The sequence below is a fragment of the Squalius cephalus genome (genome assembly GCF_949319135.1).
Source record: "Squalius cephalus genome assembly, chromosome: 9".
Lineage (NCBI taxonomy): Eukaryota > Metazoa > Chordata > Actinopteri > Cypriniformes > Leuciscidae > Squalius > Squalius cephalus.
In genome coordinates, this window is record NC_137130.1 from 40,574,890 (window position 1) to 40,589,394 (window position 14,505).

Genomic DNA, 14,505 nt, shown 5'->3' on the forward strand with positions numbered 1-14,505 from the left:
CTACCGTAGGGTCCATTTCCACAGGATATTTCCACAGTAGCACATATTTCTATAAGTTTTGATTTTGCTGCGATTTATTTTCTCCTTTTGTGAAAGAAGGTAGATGTTTTTGACGAGGGTCCAGAACCGAGACGATCAGGGCTGGCTTGACCACCAACTCTGTGGTGAACAACTCTTTGGCTGTCATCCTCTGCTCTGATCAGGTGTATGTTTAGGTGGTTAAATGTGATGGGCTAAATGTTGGAAATTGGCATGTCCTTTTGTATTGACATGACGGTGGTTCCACATTTTAAGGTTTCCAACACTTACGCAATCTCTGCCATTTTCTGCCAGTATTCATCTCGGATCTTGAGGGTTCTGGGCTCCATTCTTTGTACGTCGTACGTAGAACGGACCCCTGGCTTCTTGCAGCTTTGTTACCATTCGGTCATACAGAACAAGAAGTCTCCCAAACACCTCACATGCTGAGTTTCATCTTGTTTTGCACAATTGAATGTTTTGTGTAAAACTTCAGAGTTTCGGAAACTTAATTTGTTCTCGTTTTGCCTCCAGTGCCTTGCCCTTGCCTTGCCTGTGGTTGAAGTGTCTGACAAGCTGCCCAGCTGTAATGATAACCCGATGCACAAACACATTAAAACTGTCATTAACCACCAGCTGCCGTGTATGCACAAAACTGGCTACTGAGTCCCATTTCACCCATCCGGGAGAGTTTGCTGCCACAATGTTAATGAATTATCATAAACACATGCAGACATTTTCCCAGTTAGTCATCAATTAGTTAAGCTGTGAGGTTGTCAGCTGTGTGTTGCCATTAAACTGGTGTTAACTTGTATTTGTCTTTTTTCACTTTAGACCTGATGCCACTGAAAGAGGAGAGTCAAGAAGTGAATAATATGGAAGATGAACATCATGATTTCAAGACTGAAGAGAAATCAACAAAGATGGAAAAGACTCAGAAGACCAAACCTAACAGTTATTTCACTTGCCGTCAATGTGGAAAAGGTTTCAGTCAAAAACGAAACCTTAAATCCCACATGCTGGTTCACACTGGAGAGAGGCCTTTCACCTGCCAACAATGTGGAAAGAGTTTCACTCAAATACAAAGCCTTAAAGTCCACATGAGAATTCACACTGGAGAGAGACGTTTTGCCTGCCAACAGTGTGGAAAGAGTTTCACTCAAAAACAAAACCTTAAAGTCCACATCAGAATTCACACTGGAGAAAGCCACTGCATCTGCCAACATTGTGGAAAGAGTTTCACTCAAAAACGAAACCTCAATGTCCACATGAGAATTCACACTGGAGAGAGTCCTTTCACCTGCCAACAGTGTGGAAAGAGTTTCACTCAAAGACAAAACCGTAAAGCCCACATGAGAATTCACACTGGAGAAAAGCCTCATAATTGCTCTCATTGTGGACAGAGTTTTGCACATAAACATACCCTTAAGTCCCACATGAGAATTCACACTGGAGAGAAGCCTTTCACATGCCAACAGTGTGGAAAGAGTTTCAATCAAAAACAAAACCTTAACGTCCACATGAGAATTCACACTGGAGACAGCCGTTTCACCTGTCAACCGTGTGGAAAGATTTTCACTCAAAAAAAAAATCTTAAAGCCCACATGAGAATTCACAGTGGAGAAAAGCCTTAAAATTGCCCTCATTGTGGACAGAGTTTTGCAAATAAAAACACCCTTAATTCCCACATGAGAATTCACACTGGAGAGAAGCTTCACAACAGTTGTATATCTTAGGTATTGTAAGGCTGGTGCCAGTATGTCTGATCGACCCCTCGATGAAACAAAAGGCCCTCCTGAGAATTAACACTTGAACTATCTCCTGCATATGTAACAGGAACTTCCGAGACGCAGCTCACACTTCACACACACACTAATCTCCCCTTCATCCCCCTCCTCCTCCACACCTGAAATACACTGAAAACCTATGCAATGTTATGTATGTACAAGAAGTAACTATGCGTGTTTGATATCATTTAAAGTGTCTCAGTGCGCCTGGTAACATGGTCTCATTCTCCCAACCATAATGAAAAGTTATAAAATATGACAAAAGTGATGTGTCCCTAAAAGGTGTTTTCCTTCCCCAGATCCTCCATTCAGACTACCTCCTGTATGTAAAACAAGAACCCATTTAAGTACAAATTCTGATCTCACAGTTGTGAACCCCTCAATAGGGAACCGAAATCTAATTATAATGACAGACGCCACCATTTAGTAAGAGTATTGAATTATCTTGGTTTATAAAGAAAAGGAGCAGAAAAGTTCGGGGAGTCTGTAGGTTGACTTCCCACACAACCACTGTGTAATTTTTGTTGCCAGGTAATAATTTCTACAAATTCCTCTATTTCTGAATTGTTGTTATGATTTTATTCTTATGAATTGGATTTTGAATTATTGCTTCATTACCTGGTCAATAAATTGTAAACGTTTGATTTTATTCTGACTGACTCTGAGATTGTTTTCCCAAGTAGATTATCGGATTCGTATATTTCCACAAGTTTGCGTCAGAGATTAGTGACGACTAATTTCTGGTATCAAAGTCAAGTGTGCTTGGATGCAGAGACGAGTTATTTTCCGTCTAGAATCAGCAAATGCTGTTTGATCAACCTAGATTTGGGTGCGTCTAATTACCTCTGTTCTAATTTAATGTTTCTTTAGATAAGTGTACATGGAATGCCACGAGCTTGGCCAAGCCAAAGCCATTTTAAGAAAAGTAAAGTTGATCGACTAACGTCTTTTAATGGTGGTCAAGACCTCTACTAAAGTAACACGATTAAATTAAGTTCCTGAGGAGGTATTCAAGGGGGCTATTTAAGTATCTTCGATTGTGTACGTGTGAATACGGCAAATCCCAGATATTTAGCCAATTACCTCTGTTTTGATGGCTGGGACTGGCGAAATTGTGCCGTGAGGCCTTGCGATAAAAAGGTACCTCAGAGCGATATAGTTCCCTGATCTAAGTGGGTAAAATATAATCAGACATCATTAAAATCTTTTTCATTTATGGAGTCAGATGAAATAACGAGTCAATACACGTGAGAAAATATATTGTATTTAATCTTGTTGTGTTGCAAAAAGGAAAGACAAGTAATATGCAGAGAAACCTTCCCCGTATTATTGGAAACCCTCATTGGACCAATAGATGGGCTTACAGTATCACATTATCATTCACACTGGAGAGAAACCGTTGAAAAAAAAAAAAACGTTCACGTGATCAGTGTGGAAAGTTTCACACGTAAAGTAATCCTTGATTGCCACATGAGGATTCACTCAGGAGAGAACAGTTTTATATGTCATCACTGTGGAAAGAGTTTCAGTCATAAAAGTAGCCTCAACACTCACATGAGACTTCACACTGGAGAGAAGCCTTTCATCTGTAAACTGTGTGGCAAGAGTTTTTCACAAAAAGGAAATCGTAAGGCTCATACAAGTACTTGCACAGGAACGAAGCGGTTCACGTGTTGAAAATGCTGTCTTGCTGTGAAATGCCACAATGTAACTGAATGATTATACATAAAATTACAAAAACAGAATGAAATAATCACATTACATCGCATTCTTTGCTTCATTTTTAGTGAGAGAATGAATTGGTAATGTCTTCAATCTGGACTTGAATATGGCCACTGTTGGGGCTCATCTGGTGACATCTTTTTTAAGAAGTTAAGGAAGTTTGTTAGAGCTGCAAGTGCCTCACCACTAATCCTGGCTCACCGCTAATTGCGTGACAGGGACTACTTCCAGATAGTGTTTGCCCATGGCAAAATGCGTCCAGAGAGCAAAGGGATAAACGCAATGTTTGCTCAAATCTCGGGTGAAGGGATGCGGCCACCTCTCTATCTAGTACGAAAAATGTAGCAGGAAGGCACTGCAATCCACCAACATGCCTATCATCATTCATGCCAACCCCTACCTCCGCTTTGTGGTGGAGGTGGATGTCGCCACCTCAGGCATCGGAGCAGTGTTGTCTCAGCAGCAGAGGAATCTGTCCGCGCACCATCCATGCGCCTACTTCATAAAGCTTAGCAGAACTACGACATTGGTGACTGTGAGCTCCTTGCTATCAATCTGGCACCAGAAGGGTGGCACAACTGGCTGGAGGTCCTAGTGATCACAGACCATCGCAACCTAGAATACCTTCACAACACCAAATGGCTGAACCCTCTCCAGGTCCAGTTGGGCATTGTTCTTCATGTGATTCAACTTTACTGTATCCTACCTTGCGTCCAAGAACACTACTTGTCAAGGTTACACTCCTGACACTCCCAGCTATACGTCACTCACTTACCAGGGTTCTCAAGCTCACCTATTCCCCTTTATCCCTTCATCACGGACACTATATTACCCCAGCACAGACACACAGTCAGCGTCTGGTGTCTCCATTGTATTACCCTGTAAAACTGTACAAGTAAGACAAAAGAAAGACTCTTCATGACCAATTTAAGACTTTCAGTGTATTGCTTATCTGGATGTTCATATCCTTCATGTGTCCTCATCTTTGCTCTTACTCACTGCAAGATTACAACTCTGTTACATCCATTTAAATATCCCCATAACTTTTAAAGCCTTTTATTAGCAAAAATATTCAATAAATGAAAAGTCAATATTTACAGTGTTGAGCCTTTTTCATAACCTCTGCCAAATCCTGACTAATGGCAATCCATTCTTGCCTTATTAGTGCTCTAAGTTGATCACAATTTGTGGACTTCTGCTTGTCAAGTCAAGTCATCTTCATTTATATAGCGCTTTTAACAATATAGATTGTTCCAAAGCAGCTTTACATTGATAATAGGAAATTAAAGTAACAGAGATTGTTTTGGCTTTATAGCAGCTCTAGAATAAAGTTATTGTCCAGCTAAAGTTAGCTTGATTGATTCACTTCCGTCGCAACAATCATTAGTTATTAACTTAGGGGCCGCTAACACGACACCGTTTTAACAGAAAACTCTTAAGTCCTTTCTGCGTAAACTTCAAAAACGCGAACCAGCGAGAACGCCGATGGCGTGCACATGCATATTACGAGTTCAGTCTATAGGTATGCGCGTTTGAATATATGTGCGCAGGCGTGTAGTCTTTCCCTACAAATCAACCCTCAACATACTACTTGTCTGGCCTTTTTAAATAAATGTAAAATTTATAATACAGAATTTTATCGCTTCCACGTTGCCACGCGAACCGGAATTATCCCGACAACGCTGTATCTGTAGATCAGGGTTCACCAATCTCGGTCCTGGAGGGCAGCTGTCCTGCAGAGTTTAGCTCCAACCCCAATTAAACACACCTGAACCAGCTAATCAAGGTCTCATTAGGCATACTAGAAACTTTCAAACAAGTGTGTTGGAGCTGGTTGGAGCTAAACTCTGTAGGACAGCGGTCCTCCAGGACCGAGATTGGTAAACCCTGCTGTAGATAATAATAATAATAATAATAATTTTATTCTTATATAGCGCCTTTAAAGCAGCTTCTCAAGGCGCTTTACATAATAGAACAAGCAAATTTAAAATACAACACACAGAGAAAAAAAATAGAATAAACAAAGATAAAATAAAATAAAATAAAAAGTCAAGTAAAAGCTAACCTAAATGAGATTTGAAATTACTTTGAGACTGTGCATCTCTGATATTTGGAGGGAGTGCATTCCAAAGCCTAGGAGCGTAGGATGAGAAAGCACTGTCCTCTACAGTACGCAACCAAGTCTGTGGGACTGCCAATAGACCAGCTTGTGAGGAGCTTAAATGACGCTTGGGTGTGTATAAAGTTAAAAGCGAGGACAGATACTGAGGTGCCAGACCATGCAGTGCCTTATATGTGAGCATAAGGATTTTAAAATCAACTCGGAACCTGACCGGGAGCCAGTGCAAAGACTTTAAAATCGGTGTAATATGCTCATTTCTCCTGATTCCAGTCAAGATCCTAGCAGCAGAATTTTGTACACATTGTAGTTTGTTTAGTGTGGTTTTAGGAACCCCAACAAGAAGTGCATTGCAATAGTCAATGCGGGAAAAAACAAAGGTATGTATAAGCCTTTCAGTCACTGAGAGGGATAACATAGAGCGGAGTCTAGCAATATTTCTGAGATGAAAAAGGAGTTCTTAACAATGTACCGCACATGATAGTCAAAGGACAGACTAGAATCAAATATAACTCCCAAGTTTTTTAATTTAGTCTGTGCCTCCAAAACAGAGTCATCTATGTTTAAATTAGTGAACCAGCTTTACGAAGCTGATGAGGGGTGCCAATTAGCAAGACCTCAGTCTTATCACTATTAAGACAAAAGAAATTTTGGGACATCCATGTTTTTATCTCAGAGATACAATGTGTTAAAAAAGGAACATCCAGATTTTGACCAGGCTTAGAGTGAATATAAATCTGAGTGTCATCTGCATAAAAGTGATAATTAAGCCCAAGTGATCTTAGTAGCAGTCCGAGTGGAAATATGTACATGCTAAAAAAGTAAGGGGCCTAGAATTGAACCTTGAACACCCGTACGGAGAGAGCCGATCTCAGACCGGAAACCACTCATACAGACAAACTGTTGACGATCAGAGAGGTAAGATCTAAACCAGGTTAAAACATTCTCAGAAACACCAAAAATAGTTTCCAGACGGTTGAGTAAAAGATTGTGATTGACAGTATCAAAAGCGGCACTAAGATCCAGAAGGATAAGAATAGAAAGAGAACCAGAATCTGAGGCTATTAACAGATCATTGGTGACCTTGACCAAGGCTGTCTCAGTACTATGAAATTTTCGAAAACCAGACTGAAGGGGCTCAAAAAGATTATTTACTGTGAGATGACTGTGTAGCTGCAAAGCCACAACACATTCTAAAATTTTTGCCAGAAATGGAAGATTTGATATAGGGCGATAATTATTTAAGTTATCCAAATCTGCATCATGCTTCTTCGGAACAGGCGTTACAGCAGCAGTTTTCAATGCTGCTGGGACAACACCAGTACGCAAAGATTCATTAACAATGCCAAGAACAGCTGGGCACAGTGAGTCAAAACAAGATTTAAACAAGCTTGTAGGGAGGGGATCAAGTAAGCAAGTGGTAACTTTCATACATGATACCACCCTAGTGAGCAGCTCAGAGTCAATTTCAGAAAAGGTAGTAAAGGATGTGCCAGGGAAACTAGGCAAGCATAGTACAGAAGAGGAAACCGGTATAGCATGAATAATTTTATAAACATTGTCAATTTTAGAGCTAAAAAAATGAAGAAAATCATTACACACCTGATTTGAGACAGGCAGAGAAGTACCAACATTAACTGTGAGAAGTCTGTTTATAGTATGAAAGAGATGCCTTGGATTACTTTTTATTATTATCTGAGAAAAATAAACAGATCTGGCAGACTCAATTGTAGATCTATATTTCCCCAGGTGATCTTTCCAAGCTTGATAAAATACATTCAGGCCTGAGTCACGCCACTTGCGCTCCAATTTACGGCAAGCTGCTTTCCTAAAGCGCAAGTCATCATTATACCAAGGGGCAGAACGAGTAAAAGAGACTCTGTGTGACTTCAAGGGAGCAAAATAATCTAAATTAGAGGCAAGAACAGTATTCAAGTGTAAAATCCTATCTTCCAGAGGAGTTGACGGAAGACCACTAAGAGAGGAAACAACAGAGTCTGCAAAATCTGACGGATTAATTGATTTCCATTTACGGAAATTAACAGAGTGTGAAGAAGACATAGTAGGAAGAGGCAGTTCCAGATTAAAACAGATTGCCAGATGATCAGAGAGACCAATATCAACTGAAGACGGCTGTGATATAATTGCTTCATTTGCAATCACAAGGTCTATGTATGACCTTTGTTATGTGTAGGGCCGCTAATAAACTGTTTAAGATTAAAACAGTCCAATAAAAATAGGAAGTCCTTTGCCATTGTGGTGATGCGATCCACCATGATAAGGATTAGGGGCGGGTTTAGTATGTTCGGCGGATATAAAAGGGATGAGAATGGCGTCTAAGGGAGCGTGTCGTTCTGGGTTACGGACGTGACGTCATTTTGGTGTGCAGTGTTTAGATCTGGGAGGTAAGAATTACTGGTAGCTGCTTAATTTTTTATGTGCGTTGGGAAGGATAAGTTAAGACCCATTTAATTCACAGTGCGACTGCGGAGTATCGGAGACGCGTCGCTTAACACCCGTCATGGCGAGCCTGTAAATTCTACGGAGTACACTGGGTGGTGCGTGTCACCAACAATCGGTAAGTCATACCTATTTGGATGTCAGGTTAATGAGATCATAAACTTGTAATTTACAAACGTCGTGCGTTGTATTTTTGATAGTGATACGAGGAAGGTGTTGCAGCAGGCTCGATGGACGTAAACAGGCTTTGTGGAGGCAGTTAGGCTTGGCGGTGACTCTTTTCTGGACCCGTTGGATCGTGCCTCTTATTGCAAGCAACTCTTTGACCATTACCGGAACGGTGTATTGTTTGTGACCACTTGACTTACTATTCCATTTTCTCAGTCCCGTGATAAGGAGTCCCGAGGCGACCGGAACAGTGGCGCACAATTGGTTTTGTATGTTTTGAATATGTTTCTTATGTGTTTTTTTGTAATCTAACCTGAGATTACACTCAGAAGCGTAATCATTGGGCAACGCGGTGTTGAAAAGCTAATAATGAGCATCAGCCAGTGAGTGGTGGTTTCATTTCTTTTTTTTTTGTGTGATCAATTGATGTCTTTGTCTGCATGTGAAGAGTTCAATTAACAGATTCCTACGTGTGTGTGTGTGTGTGTGGTTGTCTATGTTTTATATTGTTCTTTTCTTTTTCTCCATTCAGAATCGGGGTGATAACTCAACGCCAAAGTCCTCTGGTGTGGTGGTGGTCGCTTATCGACCTGCAGTGTTCACAGAGTGTGATTTGGTGTTGTGTGGTGAGCGCACAAATAATTGCAGTGGTTGTTGGGCAGGCGAGTCGAACCCCCAATTCTGAAATGGATAAGTGCTATGGTTGACATATTTATTCTAATGTGTGTTTGTATTATGCCTTTTGGTATTTTTCCTATTTGTATTTAATAAACGATTCGAAATGTTCCTTGTTGTCTGTTATCTGACCCAGTCACCGCGTATCTGTGTGCTTTGCACTTGATGTACAAGCGGGTCCCCGGCCCATTTCCCGGGGTGGCGTAGTCTATTTTGTGCCATAATTGGTATTGTATTGCGCTTAAAGAGAGCAAACTGCCACATTTGGCGTATAGTCGGCAGGGTGTTGTGGCTGTGGTCTAGATTCAGACACTGTGATATTGTTTTGACACTGTGATAGTTTTTTTCTTTTTGTTTTTTGTTTAGTCGTGACAACTCAGTGGAGATTCGCCTGGTAAGTACTCTTTTTATAGTATTTAACTATGGAAGCTGAATTACAGGAAATGAGAGATCTTGTGGCCCAATTGAAGGCTGATAATGAGCGACTGCGACAGGAGTGCGCAACAGTCAAGCCGCCTGATCCTGGCGCAGCCTCTAGTGGCGCGTCACGGCCAGCAACGCCTAGTTTTTCTGACTCTAATATCGGTACCGTTGAATGTTTGGTGTTAATTCCGCGAGAACGGCGTTGTCCAAAGTTTAATGGCAGGTCCGGTATGGGCATTGAGAGATGGGTCGAGGAGGCTGAAGCTTGTATGTGTATGCGGAACATGACAACAGCTGAAAGGGCTTTCTTTTTGTTTGATCATCTCGAAGGAGAGGCTCGAGACGAAATAAAATATCGACCTAGCATGGATAAAGATGATCCGAAAAAATTTATCTCAGCACTGCGTGAGCTATATGGTTGCGCAGAATCTTATGTTGCACTTCAAGAGGCTTTTTATTTGCGGCGACAACTGGAGGGGGAAACATTACAAGAGTTCTCCCTGGCACTGTTGGGTCTGTCTGATAAGCTTAAACAACGGTCTCCGTACATCATTTCAAATACAGATGTAATGGTGAGGGACCAATTTATTGAATGCGTATTCGATAATGCGTTACGTAGGGAACTGAAGCAACTAGTTCGGCAAAAGCCTGCTGCAACACTGTTGGAGGGGGAAGCACGGGAGGAGATTAGGCATTGCCCTCGTGTTTAACGGGGAGATTGCACTAGGATTATTTTAGCATTGCAGGAATTATGTGGCTGTTTTCAGTCATATGTAGCCGTCATGGCAGGGCACTTGTAACAAGTGTCTCGTGTTTCTCGTCGTGTAGCCGTCATGGCAAGAGTGCTTGTAACTAGTGTCTCTCGTGTTTCTCGTGTAGCCGTCATGGCAAGAGTGCTTGTAACCAGTGTTTCTCGTGTAGCTGTCGTGGCAGAGCACTTGTAACAAGTGTCTCGTGTTTCTCGGGTGTAGTCGTCATGGCAAGAGGACTTGTGATAAGTGTCTCGTGTTTCTCGTGTAGCTGTCATGGCAAGAGGACTCGTAACAAGTGTTTGCGTTGTGGTGCAAATTCACGCTTCCTTTCCATTCTTTTAGCCTCCATGTCACCAGTTCCCTTCAGGGGTCGTCTTTTTAAAGGATAAGGCTAATAGCTGGTCAGTTTGTTTTAAGTGTCCATCGCTTGCCAAAGGCAGTGGCGGATGTGGGAAGAGGTGCTATCCTCTGGCGTAATATGTAGTGATGAATCGTCTCCCTTTTTAGTCTCTGGGATGATTCCTGAGGTTTGTTCATCGTCTGGACTACGATGACTAATGGGGGGGTGGATTGTGGTGATGCGATCCACCATGATAAGGATTAGGGGCGGGTTTATGTTCGGCGGATATAAAAGGGATGAGAATGGCGTCTAAGGGAGCGTGTCGTTCTGGGTTACGGACGTGACGTCATTTTGGTGTGCAGTGTTTAGATCTGGGAGGTAAGAATTACTGGTAGCTGCTTAATTTTTAATGTGCGTTGGGAAGGATAAGTTAAGACCCATTTAATTCACAGTGCGACTGCGGAGTATCGGAGACGCGTCGCTTAACACCCGTCATGGCGAGCCTGTAATTCGCACTCTACGGAGTACACTGGGTGGTGCGTGTCACCAACAATCGGTAAGTCATACCTATTTGAATGTCAGGTTAATGAGATCATAAACTTGTAATTTACAAACGTCGTGCGTTGTATTTTTGATAGTGATACGAGGAAGGTGTTGCAGCAGGCTCGATGGACGAAAACAGGCTTTGTGGAGGCAGTTAGGCTTTTCTGGACCCGTTGGATCGTGCCTCTTATTGCAAGCAACTCCTCGACCATTTCTCATTGCCTATTACCGGAACGGTGTATTGTTTGTGACCACTTGACTTACTATTCCATTTTCTCAGTCCCGTGATAAGGAGTCCCGAGGCGACCGGAACAGTGGCGCGTTCACGGCCGTGGTGACGCATTCCAAATTTAGTACGCTCAAATTCAGTGTTTGATCTTTGGACTGGGGTACAGCGGCGAACAACTGTGTTGTCACTTCTATTTGTTCTTTTAGCGGAAAACAGGATGTCTTTTTAAAGTGTTTATGTTTGTGAAATTGGTTTTGTATGTTTTGAATATGTTATGGTGGTTTCATTTCTTTTTTTTTGTGTGATCAATCGATGTCTTTGTCTGCATGTGAAGAGTTCAATTAACAGATTCCTACGTGTGTGTGGTTGTCTATGTTTTATATTGTTCTTTTCTTTTTCTCCATTCAGAATCGGGGTGATAACTCAACGCCAAAGTCCTCTGGTGTGGTGGTGGTCGCTTATCGACCTGCAGTGTTCACAGAGTGTGATTTGGTGTTGTGTGGTGAGCGCACAAATAATTGCAGTGGTTGTTGGGCAGGCGAGTCGAACCCCCAATTCTGAAATGGATAAGTGCTATGGTTGACATATTTATTCTAATGTGTGTTTGTATTATGCCTTTTGGTATTTTTCCTATTTGTATTTAATAAACGATTCGAAACGTTCCTTGTTGTCTGTTATCTGACCCAGTCACCGCGTATCTGTGTGCTTTGCACTTGATGTACAAGCGGGTCCCCGGCCCATTTCCCGGGGTGGCGTAGTCTATTTTGTGCCATAATTGGTATTGTATTGCGCTTAAAGAGAGCAAACTGCCACACCATAACACAGTTATTTTCGTCAATGTGTATGTTGACGTCCCCTAGAATGAGGATTCTCTCAAATTTATAACACAACATTGACAACAAGTCAGCAAACTCAGTCATAAAAGCTTCATTTGCCTTTGGTGGTCAATAGACAGTAGCGATGGTAATTGCCTTTGGAGCAGAAATAGGATAGGTGAAGGGAAGGGGAGGGAGGCCTTTACAGGGGAGAGACTAGTTGGCACTTCAGGACTGCGCTGTCGTCGCGTCCAGGCACAGGTCCTTCATTAGATCTGGATACGGCCTGGATCCGGCGGACTGCGGTAAACCTCGGGATAAACAGAGAGACTAATATTAGTGTAGACGCCATTCTTCTTATGATGTAACGAGTATATCAGGATTTATGGGAAGTGTTCCCGGTTCCAGCTGACCTAATCTATGCAGCCTAACACTGAATTATAGAAGTCTATAATGTGTTATGTGTATGCTAGATCAAAGAGATGTGTCTTTAATCTGGCTTTGAACTGACAGAGTGTGTCTGCTTCCCGGACAATGTTAGGATGACTATTCCAAAGTTTTGGTGCTAAATAGGAGAAGGATCTACCGCCAGCAGTCGATTTTGATATTCTAGGTATTATCAACTGGCCGGAATTTTAAGATCGCAATAGACGTGAAGGACTATAATGCGTTAAGAGCTCGCTCAAGCACTGCGGAGCTAAACCATTTAGTGCTTTGTAAGTAATCAGCAATATTTTAAAATTTATACGATGTTTAATAGGGAGCCAGTGCAGTTTTGACAGAACCGGGCTAATATGGTTATGCTTCCTGGTTCCACTTGCCTTTTAAGGATTTACCTCAGGTTCTCTATGGGATTAAGATCCAGGGAGTTGCCTGGCCACAGATCCAAAATGTCTATGTAATGAACGGCGAGCAACTTCATTATGATGTGATGTGCCTTGACATGAAGGCTGTCAGGGTATTGTAAATTACCTCTTTAGTTGTGATGTTCCATTCAGCCCACTAGGGGGACTCAAGGAGTACTGAATGCTAAAGGTACAGAGACAAGGGAATAAGGGGGTTCCTTATGTAAACAAGCTGAAGACAGTATTGTTGTTCCATGTGGCTCTTCAATAAACAAAATAGAGACGATTAATGCCTCCTTGCAAATGCATATAAGATAAAGGCCAATTATGGTAGCCCATACTCGGAATTTGTTCTCTGCCTTTAAACCATGAACGTGGTTAGTCCACACACATTAGGAGTAATGAGTAGTGAACACACACACCCGGAGCACTCAGCCATTTGCTGCCCAAGAGTTCCCCAATTATCACTCTTGCCTTGTGACATGGAGGTCCATCATGCTGGAAAATGCAAGGATCATCATCAAATTGCTCCTGGGCAGAATTGACCCTTCGCAGGGAGTTTAATTGACAGGCGATCTGACCAATAATAATCTGCCGAATATGCCATTTTTGTCCGACAAAGCAGTCAGGAGAGATCACTCTACAGTGATCTGTCAGACACATTAAAGAGCCACAAAACAGTATTTATTGTATTATATCAGTATTTAGTATACAGTATTTATCAGTAAAAAATTACCAAATTTGAAAGTTGAGACTTGAGTAACCTGGTTTGTCAGCACGGTGTCAGTGTCCTCTCTGCTCCGCTATGTATTTTTCACTGCGTGATAACATGTTGTAGTGTGAAAGTAGCATGGCTTGTCGGACATAACAACAGTAACTAGAGGGGCGGGTCTTTGCGAACGGTCAATTGTGAGAAAATCCTTGAATGAAAAACAACCCCACGCATAGATGGTCTCAGGATGCTTCACTGTTGGCACGACACAGGACTCATGGTAGCGTTCACCTTTTCTTCTCCTGACAATTGATTTTCCAAATGTCCCATAGAGTTGGAAGGGGGCTTCATCAGAGAAAATAACTTTGCACCAGTCTTCTGCTGTCTAATCCTTGTACTTCCAGCAGAATTTCAGTCTGTCCTTGATGTTTTATATTAACATATGAACAGTTTAATAACTGTATTTTCATACTTTATAAACGATCAATTTATCATTTCTAAATTAAGTATTACATTATTTACAAACCAGTTATTTAGTTGACAGTGGTTCATAAGATCATTTAGAAAGTGTAAGTAAGTGATTAATAAACTATTTAAATGTACATTTAAACATCTTATTATTTAGACATATAGAAATAGTTACTGAGTGGGTTAATAAATGTTTATTAGCATGCTTCCCTACTGTAATACATGATTAATTCAGGTAGTTATAAAACGTTTAGTAGTTGTCAGCTAACTATTTTTTTGTGAGCTTTTCTAAAGTGAGGAATGCCCTTTAAAAATCCTTGCTCCTCATGAGCTTTTTCCATCTTGGAAAAGTCACTCCAATATTTACTTTGGTCTTGTTGATTTGCCTGTCGCGATGTCTTTTTAATTCTCTCTTTTGCTTCCTTGATG

General features: G+C 41.5%; 1 protein-coding gene across 3 annotated transcripts in view; it reads left to right on the plus strand.

The window, feature by feature from the left end:
• The window catches only part of LOC307164966 (uncharacterized protein), a 215,302-nt gene that overhangs the window by 119,320 nt on the left and 81,477 nt on the right, over positions 1–14,505 (plus strand). Inside the window, exon 3 of one of the 3 annotated variants that reach the window (XR_013822368.1) lies at positions 853–2,552. The exons of the other annotated variants lie outside the window; for them this stretch is intronic. The gene's annotated coding sequence lies outside the window, so the exon portion shown is untranslated. Of the gene's footprint in view, positions 1–852; positions 2,553–14,505 lie in introns of those variants that run through there. 3 annotated transcript variants of the gene reach the window in all.